At 41.5% G+C, this 12,500-nt stretch overlaps 1 protein-coding gene across 1 annotated transcript in view; it reads left to right on the forward strand.

The window, feature by feature from the left end:
- Positions 1–12,500, forward strand: part of ush2a (Usher syndrome 2A (autosomal recessive, mild)) — a gene marked incomplete at both ends in the record, with an annotated part of 295,634 nt that overhangs the window by 18,179 nt on the left and 264,955 nt on the right. The window lies entirely within an intron of this gene.

Consider the following 12,500-nt stretch of genomic DNA (forward strand, 5'->3'; position numbering starts at 1 on the left):
GCTGCAGACACACACAGTAGTAGTAACATATTATACACAGTATTATTAGTAGCACTATAAACAAAGTATACACATTAATAGAAGAACTAATAAGATACACTATAGTATTAGTAGTACTAGTAGCAGTAGATCACTGGTTTTACTGGACCATACTATATGCCCAGTAGGCCTATGCCTGTGTGTGCTTCTATGCATTCTTTGTGTTGCTTTTCGCCAAAGGTCAACTCACCAAAAGCATGCACGTGCACACACACACACACACACACACACACACACACACACACACACACACACACACACACACACACACACACACACACACACACACACACACACACACACACACACACACACACACACACACACACACATTCACTCACACCACCACAGCTATACTTATGCCTAGCGCACTGTGCCACCCAGAGTGACAGAGATAGATTGTCAGGCTGAATGAAGGTGAACATATGCATGTGCGTGTGCGTGTGTGTGTGTGTGTGTGTGTGTGTGTGTGTGTGTGCATTCATTTAGTATGTGTGTGTGTGTGTGTATGATTTTATGTGTGCATGTGTGTGTGTGCATATGATTTTCTGTGTGTGTGATTTTATGCATGTGTGTGCATTCATATCGTGTGTGTGTGTGTGTGTGTGTGTGTGTGTGTGTGTGTGTGTGTGTGTGTGTGTGTGTGTGTGTGTGTGTGTGTGTGTGTGTGTGTGTGTGTGTGTGTGTGTGTGTGTGTGTGTGTGTGTGTGTGTGTGTGAAGGTGAGACAAGGTTGTTGCATGCGGGCACCTCTATGCTAGCCTCTGCCCGCTGGTATGGAGGGGAGAGGGCACCATCAATTAAGGAAGGGCGGTGGTGTGTGTGTGTGTGTGTGCATATGGGTGGGGGGGTAGGAGGTGTAAACTGCATAAATAAACTCTTATTTATTTCATTTTATTGGATGGACCTAGTATTTAGGCTGCCCCTTTTTTCCATGCTGCACTTTATGTAAATAAAATACGTAATGAGATGATACAGTTAATGTTACTAGAGTCCTTTAAACAACAGATGCAACTTAAAGAAAAGAGAGTGGAAAGAGAGAGAGCGATGGGGAGCAGAAAACAGGAAAGAAGGAGAACAAAGGAGAAGAGATAATTTGCGTGTCTGCAATCAGGCCTTCTTACTGGAGATCATGATTTCTATACCCCCCCCCTCTCTCTCACACACTCTCTGTATCTGTACATATCTCTCTCTCTCTCTATATATATATATAAAATGAATGTATGCTTTCTGCTGCGGGAGACTTATGGTCTTTATTAAAGTGCAGGCGTTGTCACCTTATATCTGTCCCCCCTGCCTTTATCTCTCTCTCCTCGTTTCCCCAGAGACAATTTTCTCTCCTTCAATCTCTCTCTTTCTCTCTTCCCAATCGTCTTCCTCATCCACTCCATCTCTCTCTCTCTCTCTCTCTCTCTCTCTCTCTCTCTCTCTCTCTCTCTCTCTCTCTCCCCCCACGTCTCCCCGGGGACAATTTTCTTTTCTTAAATAAACTGTCATAGCTAGTGTTAAAATATGGCCATACGTGTTTGGAGAATCCGCCTGGCTCCTATAAAACATGATAATATGACGACACGGATAATTGTGTCTCTTAGCACCAAAGATGAGTAGAACAAATCTCTCTCGCTCTCTACCCCCTTTCTTCCCCAGCTGTGGCCGTGCTAATATGATGGAGAGAATATTGACTGTTCATCAGAGGTGCTAACAGAGAGGGGGGAGAGGGATAAAGGGCAGGGAGGCGTAGAGAGAAAAAGGAATGGAGAGCAAAGATGAGAACGTATGTAGTACGTTTACAGAGCGAAATGGAGAGAGAGGGGACGGAGAAACCCACTCAGGGACAGGATGAGGGGCTAAGAGGGGGAAGAATAAAAATGATATAAAGTGTGGAGGGGATAGAGAGAGAGGGAAGGTACACAGCGGCTAAATGTGTTGAGATAAAGAGAAACACTACGAGGTAGGAGGGATGGAGGGAGGAAGGGATGTAGTGGGTAGGCCCAGGTCCAATTTTACACTTTCAGAGTAAAATGAGCACTCCAGATTTAGCTGAGTATACAGTCATAAACACTGTTTGGACAGGATAGGCAATTTTGCGTATCTCAAATCATACTAGACATTAATCCCATGTGGATCGGCCATGTCTATTTTCCATGCAAAAGTACCTCTACTCTTCTCTGTCAAATTCAGAGGTACTGTAATAAATCTGCTGTGACTGACATTTTGATTTTAATGCATAATAATCTGCTCCTAACGGAGTGTAATTATAGTTAAATGCATTCATATATACTCCCAATGCTTTATAACCATAATGATAATGCATTGTAAAGCACTTTAGAATTACTTATAAGGTCAGGCATTATAATAGTTCATAATTACTGTGCACTCACTGACATTCATTTCATAGTGTATTATAATTATTATAGTTGTAATATTTTATAATGATTTTATAATGTATTATAATCACTGTTATAATGCATTATAGTGTGATTATATGTCAATGTAAGTGGTCGTTGGGTGCTTTACGTTTTTACGCTTTGTTGGATACCATTTTAATGCCATACCATTTTAAATTATCCTAATATGCGTAACATATAATATATAACAAGCTCTTCTTTAGCCTTCTTTTTTGACAGGTCAATATTGGGGAGGGACCACTGCAATTCCAGTTCCATCCGAATGGGATGTTAGTATCCTATCTTAGTATTTACTATATCTCAGATGTTGTTGAGGAAACTAATCCTGTCCATATAGGGTTTTAGTGTCAGTACACTACCATATTCTGACTCCTCTCCTCTCCTCTACTCTCCTCTCCTCTTAACCCATTGAATCCGGTAACGCATCTGTGTCATTTTAGATGTCTTTTGGCTATATAGATCTGCTATTTTTTAAACATTGTGTAAATGTGTGCAAATATATATTTTTTAAAGCAAACATTTGTAAAATATTTTGTTCCAGGGACCAAATGTTGTTTCCAAAAATGTATATATTCAAAGATTTGCACAAATGTTCAAGATTTTTCAAAAATAGCAGATCTACAAGCTCGGTGCTGCGCTATGAGCTTGTAGATCTGCTATTTTTGAATAGCCAAAGTATGAAATAATGGTTATAGCCCAAATCTAAAATGACACAGATGCGTTCCCGGGATTCAATGAGTTAAACAGCATTCCTGCTTCATTTAAATGATAAGAGTCAGTCATACAGAGCCTGGACAGGGGCATAAATAATACTGTGTGAGTGTGTGTGTGTGTGTGTGCGTGCGTGTGCAAGTGCGTACGTTATGCAGTAAAAGGTAACAAGCAGGTCACATCATTCCAAAGGTTCATTCAGTTATCAGGATGTTCACACAGGGGGTCTCCCCTCTCCCGCTCCCTCTCCCTCTTTCTCTCCCTATCACTCTCTCTGACATCTGTGTAGTTTCTTCTTAACAGTTCTTCCCTCAACATCTACAGTCTGTTTTACGATATCCTCATTCTTCCATCTTCACATCTCTCCTTCTTTGTATGATAACTCTATATACAGTATCATCCTCCATTCCGGTGTCCCATGGTTGTCAAACTCATTTCAGGTCACAAAGCCAGATTGGACAAAATGCGAGGTAACTGCCGTCTATTGTTATGCTGTTTACATTTGGGACATTTGGGACAAGTGGTGCAGTGCACTTTGCACACGGTACCACAGCGTCCCACCAGTTTTTGGAGCAGGAACACACGCACACACATGCACGGATGCGCGTGCACACGAGAATGCGTTCCACTCAATTCGTACCCACCTGGCTACTTTGCATAACAATAGGTCAGGTGTGTTACATGATAACCTATACCGCTGTAGTAGTAGCGTATGTAGATTAGTTGTTAGTAGGCTACTTAGGAAAACAATAGCCAGCCGTTAAAGGCACTTCACACCCCATCAGATGCGCAATCCAAACCCCGTCTGGTCTGTCCATTCAAATGCATTGTTCTAGCGAGGGCAGTGGAGTGAAAGATCAAACTCGTTTCACAAGCCATAGTCAGGATAGCCTAATCTCATCAGCGTCCATCTCCGTTTTAGTTTTTCCACCAGCACAGGTTAATAGCCTATATGCATTCTATTATCCTACCTTTCTTATGTTCTATAAATCAAGGCATTCCTTGGCAAAGTTACATAGAACTAAAACGGAAAAAAAAAGAAACGGAAAAAAATAGCACATTTATAACTAAAACTACTTATGCACACGCAAACCTAACTAAAATGAATTAAACATCAAACTAAAATGAATATTTCATAGGCTAATACTGGTCAGAGCGTGTCTGTGCACAATTTTGTGCAAGTATGAACGTGCGTGCATTAAAAATAGTGTCTCCCCAGTTAAAAAAACACCACTACATCACTGTTTGGGACACAGGTACAGACAGCAATGAGGTCGAGAGATGGTCGTTGTTGGTTTTTCTCAAAATCTTCTGGCCCGCGGGCAACCAATTTGACGCCCCTGCTGTATCCTATTGCGATTCTCTATCCTGCTCGCTCCCTGTCTGTCTGTCTGTCTGTCAGACTATGTCTGTCTGTCTGTCTGTCTGTCTGTCTGTCTGTCTGTCTGTCTGTCTGTCTGTCTGTCTGTCTGTCTGTCTGTCTGTATGTATGTATGTCTCTCTCTTTCGCTCTCCCTCTCCTGATAGGTCCAGGGGCTGTAGAATGATGTGTGTTATCAGTGAATAGAACATTATTCACCCATAGTGCAGTGGAGAGGAGAGGGGAGGTGGGAGGAGGTGAGGAGGTGAGACAAGATATGTGTTTGAATCAGAGTAGATTAGAAGTGGAGGTTTTATGAGAAAGAGAGTTAGGATGGAGGGGTGAGGTTAATAATAATAATAATAATAATAATAATAATAATGATGATACTCAAACACAGTTGAGAAAGAGACACACACATGCATGGAATAAAAACAATGCAAGAGATTCAGGGCCTTATTTTGCGCGTCTTAATTACCAGGTCTGGTCTTATAACTGAAGACCTGGAGGTGTGGCCAATGCTGTTTTGCTATTTTGTGTGGCCAAACAGCATTGGCCACGCCTCCAGGTCAAGTTAAGACATAAGACCTGGTAATTAAGTGTGAGTGAGTGACTGAGTGAGTGAGATAAGGAAGAGTGGTAGAGAGAGGAGCAGGGGTGACGGATGAGTGGAGAAAGGGATGGAGGGAGAGAGGTGAAAGGATGAGAGGAGAGTGGCAGGTGAATGAGTGAAGGAGAAGACAAGTGGATGAGGTGGAGTGATGTAAAATAGAGTAGGTAGATGAGTTCATAAGTGAGGTATAAAGGTAAAAGGATGCATTGAAGGTCAAGGAGGGCAGCATAGGGGACTGCGTGCATGTGCGTGGCAGGTGCGCGCACATGCACACACATGCACACACATGCGCAAACACACACACACACACACACACACACACACACACACACACACACACACACACACACACACACACACACACACACACTGTATGTACTGCTATACTTACATTAAAATATGTATCTACAGTATAAATGGCTTGCAAGTGCATTTAAAGACATCTCCATTTACATTGACACATCGGGTTGTCACTTCTGAGCTTCTTAATGTGATCCGCCTTCTCCTCACATCCTGACATTGAAACTGTTCTGAGGTCAGTTTACAGCCTCAGAGAGACATCAGATTATGTGGATGATGTTTGAGGTATAGAATAATCAGGGTCGCAGGTGAATTTCTGCATCTGCTGACTTGGGATCTGCTGCTCAGTCTCTATTTCTAGTGTGATGGTGTGTGTGTGTGTGTGTGTGTGTGTGTGTGTGTGTGTGTGTGTGTGTGTGTGTGTGTGTGTGTGTGTGTGTGTGTGTGTGTGTGTGTGTGTGTGTGTGTGTGTGTGTGTGTGTGTGTGTGTATATATATATATATATATATATATATATATATATATATATATATATATATATATATATATATATATATATATATATATATATATATATAATATTGTTTTGTTTTTGTTTGCTATGATGTCTGAAGTCAAACTAAAATGATAGATGGCTTGAGTGTGGAGGTTTAGGTTTGATTGCTGTGGGACTGAACATGAAGTTCATGTTAAATAGTCCAAGTCATCATTTAAAGTGACCCTGTGGTTGATGGAACACACAGACGCCTGACCTGTCTGTCTCTCTGTCTGATCAGTGGTTATCAACCTGTGACCTGTCTCCCTTCATGTCACTGTGGTTAGCAACCTGTGACCTGTCTGCCAATCTCTTTCACTGTAGTTAGCAAATTGTGAGCCGTCTCTCTCAGACGGTTCTCTCCTACATAAAGTAACTAAAGTCATTGTCAGGAATAGTTCAGGAGTTGTATTTTAACCAATCTGTATGTTAGAGTATGATAATACAATACAACTAGCACAACTGCAGTGATTGGGCAATACTTAATACTTTCATATCATAATTTGCGGTAATTAAAAATCAATGATACACAATATGATTGTCAGGAGGAGTAGGAGAGGTGGCAGGTGTCATATATGAATGAATGGATGAAATTTTTATTTTCGTGTCATGCCACCATTTTGGCCCATCCCATATGGGATTATATGACACATTACACAGAAAGAAAACAAGACATTAACAGTCCATTAACAGTCCTTCCTGTTCATATTACGTCCTTCCTTATAACATACCACTTTAATAAAACATGCGTACAGTACTTATATGAACAACATAAAAACAAAAAAAGACAATGCCATTTTACATGTAAATGGCCCTCCTCCTCATTGACCAGGCCTTGTCAAGAAATGAAGCAAATGAAAAAATGTCATGTTGAAAGAGACATTTCAGTTTCTCTGAATCCTCCAACCACACAAATTCATATTTAGGATCTACCTTATTAAAATATACAGTAAAGAGTAAAGAGTTAACATGCACAGGATTAGAGGAATTATGACAATCCGGAAGGCATCGCCTGTTGTTTTGGTTTTGAGACAGAGCTGGTACTGTTGCTTGCAGAGCTGAAAAGATTGATTTGAGACTTGGAGTTAACTTGTTATTAAGAGAGTTTAAAAAAACATTGTTGGACCAAAAATGTTACAGAGAGAGAGAGTTATGTTACAGCACGGGCCGGGGCTCTGTGAAATCCATGCCTGCCCTGCATGGACTATCTTTATGTTTCAAAGAAAAACATGTATTATGGAATATGGGTTTCACCCAGACGTCAATGGTGAAACATTAAAACGGTCAATTTAATATCAATGTCTCTATTCAAACAACTACTCCCTTTTAAAAATCAGTGTCTCTGCTTGGTGTGACTTATCACAGTGTCATGTTCCATTTAACATTAATATCAAAATCCAGATCATATCTACAACATTAACTATGGAGCACAGTCAGAGCAACGTTTTGGTGAGCAGGCATAGTATGGTGAATGGGGACGCAAAGGAGATGGCAAACTAATATCTCTGCCCTCGTTGTTTGTGCTGCAGGGTTCTGTGCCTTATGGTGCACATTATAGAGCTTAATATATCATATTAATGTCCTTAATATTGGTGTACAAAACCACCAATTGGGGATTTTCCCTTCAATTGGCAATATGCAATTAAATCACCAATCGGAACAAGCCTACACCCTGCTCTTCCATTGAGAAATCAATTCAACACTGGTTTCAGGTAGATTATAGGTTGACAGTAAACCTATTTGAAGCGGCATACCAGACTGAACACTATGCGCTGGCATCTTTATTGTAGTTCAGCCGTCATGGCAAACTTGCGATAGGCCCTTTCCTGAAGGTAGCATCCCCAGTTCAGGTTCCCATAGCTTCGCTTGATTGGTGAATTTGTTTGAAGAATCTTGAAAATTTGTGCAAATCTTTGAATATATATACATTTTTAAAGCTAACATTTTTAACTCCAATATTTGCTTCTGGGGGTCCCTGGAACAAACTATTTTGAGATGGGGGTCCACGGCCAAATACATATAATTTGTGGTCCTTGACATGGAAAAGTTGGAGCACCACTGATATAGCAACATACTGTTGCTAACATTTTTAGATATGTATTTGTCCGCGGACCCCTATCTCAAAATGTTTTGTTCCAGGGACACCCACCCCAGAAGCAAAGATTTGAGTTAAAAATGTTCGCTTTAAAAATATATATATTCAAAGAATTTTCAAAAATAGCAGATCTATATTCAAAGAATTTTCAAAAATAGCAGATCTACTGAGTGCCGCGCTATGAGCTTGTATATATGTGCTATTTTTGAATCGCCAAATACATCTTAAAATGACACAGATGCGTTCCCGGATTGAATGGGTTAAACAGGAAACACATACACTATATAAATATACTGTTTCCGGTCCATAGGGAGTTAGGGACAAGGGACATAAAACTTGTGGATTTTGTTTTAAATTAGTTGACTCCTACTACTTAAATATCCGTATCAGTTAGATTGGGTTTGATTTAATGATTGATCATTGACAAGAGCCCCTTCAATTACAAAGTTGTCTGTCAATTGTGGGATCAGAGTGATTAAAACTGTATATAGCCTGTTAGTACTACATACAGCCAAACATAATTAATTAATTAATATTCAATATCAATATTGTTGTTGTCCTTGGAGGATTTGATTTAAAAGCTATCTACACATACAGTAAATCTAAACATCAGGCCTGTGGTACTGTGTGAGAGGTCCACATAGTGTCAAACAAAGGTGTTTTCTAGTTGTAGCTGCTAAACCCAGCCAGAGACCCTCCTCTCCTCGCTGCGCTTGGCAGCTCACTGAAAGAGGCGAGGAGCTTTAGTTACAGTATAAAATGCCAGTCCGCAGATCACTAAAAGCTCTTCTCAGGGTTTCCCTTGGCTTTTAGAGAGGCTTAGGCGACTAGTCACTTTGCCAGCATGGAGGTTTTAACTCAGGGAAAGGTTGGATGGATCTATGTATATGAGCACAGAACCTTTAGGAACAAACATGATGTTATGGTCAAGTAAATCTATAAAATATAAAATTAGACACATTCAATATTGTATGTATGAGAACCAGTCAACCGATCTACTCACAGAGGACTCGTGGGAAGTGATATGCCCAGTGAGAAGTTGGCTTGATCGGCAGTTGTCCAGAACCCGATGTGTGACAATGTTGCCCATGTGAAGAACTCTTTACCTGCTTGTCTGTGTCATTTTTATGCCCATATGGAGATCTCTGGTGTCATGAATATGACGTCATAGTGCTGACGTCATAGACTGGCCTCCAATACTATGATAATGGGTACTGCCCTAGGTACTCTGACGACGGGTACAGCGGGTACACTTAGAACGGGCACAAAGGGTATTGCCTAACAGGAGGGGTATGCGTTCCTAATGGGCATCGGCCTAGTTTTTAAAATGCTTAATTAGTCCCAATTTTCAACCCTGTGGCAATAATAAATGTGCGAACGTTAGAGCTTCACTCTCATTGTTTTAGAACAAGCAGAAATTCAGCTGTGTAAGTAATTGCAGACTTGACTTTAAGGAGTCAAATTGAGCACGCCATTTGTTCATAGTCGGCAAGATAACCACATTGAAACGTGATATTTGATTCATTTCCTGTCACCAGACCAGAACAGAGATTAAATCCCAGATAAGAGGGAAGTCATAGGTTTCACTTGACATACATTCCTGGCTGGCTGTTTCCATGGTCCAGCTGAATTAGGCCTGTGTAGTGTTCTTACACTCTCACAGTTAAATTAAAACTCAGGATGCTTCTTCGGTAAACGTACTGACTGTATTTAGTATGAGATAGTTGGATGCAATACTGGATATTGGCAAGATTATCCTCTGTTTAGATGTGGGTTGGAGGAAGTCATTGTGGATTATAGCAATAAATAAGTCATGTTTCTAAAATTAGACTTGAACCTTTTATGTTGTGGACAGCAGGCCAGGTGCTAATGGAGGCAGGGCTCGGGTGGTGCAGAGTTTAAGTCACAAATCCAGCCTGGCAAGGCATTGCATCCTGCCGGAACCTTCTCCACTATCCTCTGTCCCTTCTCCATTTCCATTGTAATCTATGAGAGAGAGAGCGTGCACTGTTTGTATGTGTAAATTGTTTCCATGACGTTAACCACTTAAGCCCTATTTTATAGCTATATTATACTACTGTATAAATAGCCAATGTAGATGGTAGCGATCTCACAATGTGTCACATTGTGATCTTGTAGATATGTTATTTTTCTACTGTGGTATTTACTAATCTACCACAGTATGTCTAAACAGAGGAAGTGAGGAGGAGTAGTTGAGGAGAGGGGATGAGGAGAGAGGAGAAAGGGGAATAGAGAAGAGGAGAGGAGAAGAGAATATGTGACGGTGGAGGAGAGGAGAAGTATGAATGTAAAGTATGTTAATCTCCTCTAAAGACACGCTCCAGATGAGACATCACTGCTAAAAAATCCGCTCACTCGTTTTCCTTTCCTCTTCTCTTCTCAAGAGGTTCAGAAGTTACGCTGGCTGGAAAAAGGACAAAGAGACGAGGGAGGGGATGGTGGGGGTAAAAAGACGTGTGGACGGGGGATGGAAGAGAGGGTAAGGGAAGCGTTTGTGAAAGCTAACAAAGGGGATCTGGCCGCCTTTCAAAGGAGCACGTGGAGCGCACGTGGAGCGCACGGCCGATGAAGAGCTTCAGGATTCATTTACATCAGACCTGACAACTTCCTCACATCTCTACCAGAGACCACAGTTCCTCTAGCGCACTTTCTCTCTCTCTCTTTCTTTCTCACTCATTCTCCGACTTTTCACATTCTTTCTGTCTCTCTCTCTCGCTCCCTCCTTCTCCCTTGCCTTTGTTCAATCAGCCGTCATGAAAGAGCCTGTCTATCCGCCTCAACTGGTCTCAGAACGGCAGACTGTCTCGCTCAGCCTTCATCCCCTAAAGGAGTTTTTCTTCTTGACTCTGACTTTATTTCCCTCCTCGCACCTTTTCAACTCCTAAAGAGCAAGGGAACGAGGGACAACAACATAGAGGAGGAGAACGGAGGAGAAATGGGGGGAATGAAAAGGGGAAAAAAATAAAGGAAGGAAGAGAATTAAGAGAAAGAGGGAGTGAACGGAAAGGGGACATACACTCTGAGCAATAGAACACTACTGAGAGAGAGAGAGAGAGAGAGAGAGAGAGAGAGAGAGAGAGAGAGAGAGAGAGAGAGAGAGAGAGAGAGAGAGAGAGAGAGAGAGAGAGAGAGAGAGAGAGAGAGAGAGAGAGAGAGAGAGAGAGAGAGAGAGAGAGAGAGAGAGAGAGAGAGAGAGAGAGAGAGAGAGAGAGAGAGAGAGAGAGAGAGAGAGAGGCTAAGAGAGCGTGCATAAAAGAGAGAGAGAGAAGGGGGGTCTTTATCAGTGGTCCTTCAGCGCAGTGCAAACCACAGATGTGTGTGTCTGCGTGTGCGTTTGCGTGTGCATGTGCCTGTGCGTGCGCCATGTGCATGGAGGTCTAGACAGGATGGGACAGTGCACATAGAAGTTTTTTGGGTGCCATGGGGCCTCTCCTCTGAAACGTATCTTTCTCCCTGTTTGGGTTTGATGTGATGATGCTGCTTTGACTGTGTTGAACGCCATGCAGTGTTTTAATATTCATGCAGAGGATGAGGAGAGAGGAGAGGAGAGGAGAGGAAAGGAGAGAAGAGGAAAGGAGAAAGCAGAGGAGAGGAGAGGAGTTTTTTTGGTCAAACAGAAAGCTAATTTGCAGCTAAGGCGGTTTAGCCTGAGGCTCTTTCTGCTGCTAGGAAATGAGCTGGAAGATTATACCTATGTATAATTCACACACACACACACACACACACACACACACACACACACACACACACACACACACACACACACACACACACACACACACACACACACACACACACACACACACACACACACACACACACACACACACACACACACACACACACACACACACAACCCGTCCAGCCGTGCGTCCAGCCGTGTGTGTGTGTGTGTGTGTGTGTGTGATCAGTAGCGTGCTGCCATGCGTTTGTTGCTACATCTACCCTTAGGCCTCTTGTCTTCTGGATGTATTGATCATGGTATTTGGATGTATTGATAATGATATTTGGATTTATTGGTTATCAAATATGGATGTACTGATAATGATATTTGGATGTATTGGTTATCATATTTGGATGTACTGATAATGATATTTGGATGTATTGATTATGGTATTAGGGATTTAAATGGTTAGCTAGTTAACTGTTTATCAAATCACCACCAAATATGCTTATCATTAGTTAATTCACAAAATAAATGCATGTTCTGCATGATGGGCAGATAGGGGTGTTGCAAGAAAGGATTGTGCAAGAAATATAATATCCCATCAAATCATTTTTTTAAGTACATGCAGATAAGAAGTTTTATTTTAAGAGAACTCAACCCAACTGCCATCTCTGTTGTCAGTTTTTGGAAAAGATGATAGTAGATTATTCTAATGGTCGTGGTCAAGTATCTTTGATCTATGATACATTTG

The sequence above is a fragment of the Gymnoscopelus microlampas genome, assembly GCF_963454915.1.
Source record: "Gymnoscopelus microlampas genome assembly, chromosome: 1".
Taxonomy (NCBI): Eukaryota; Metazoa; Chordata; class Actinopteri; order Myctophiformes; family Myctophidae; genus Gymnoscopelus; species Gymnoscopelus microlampas.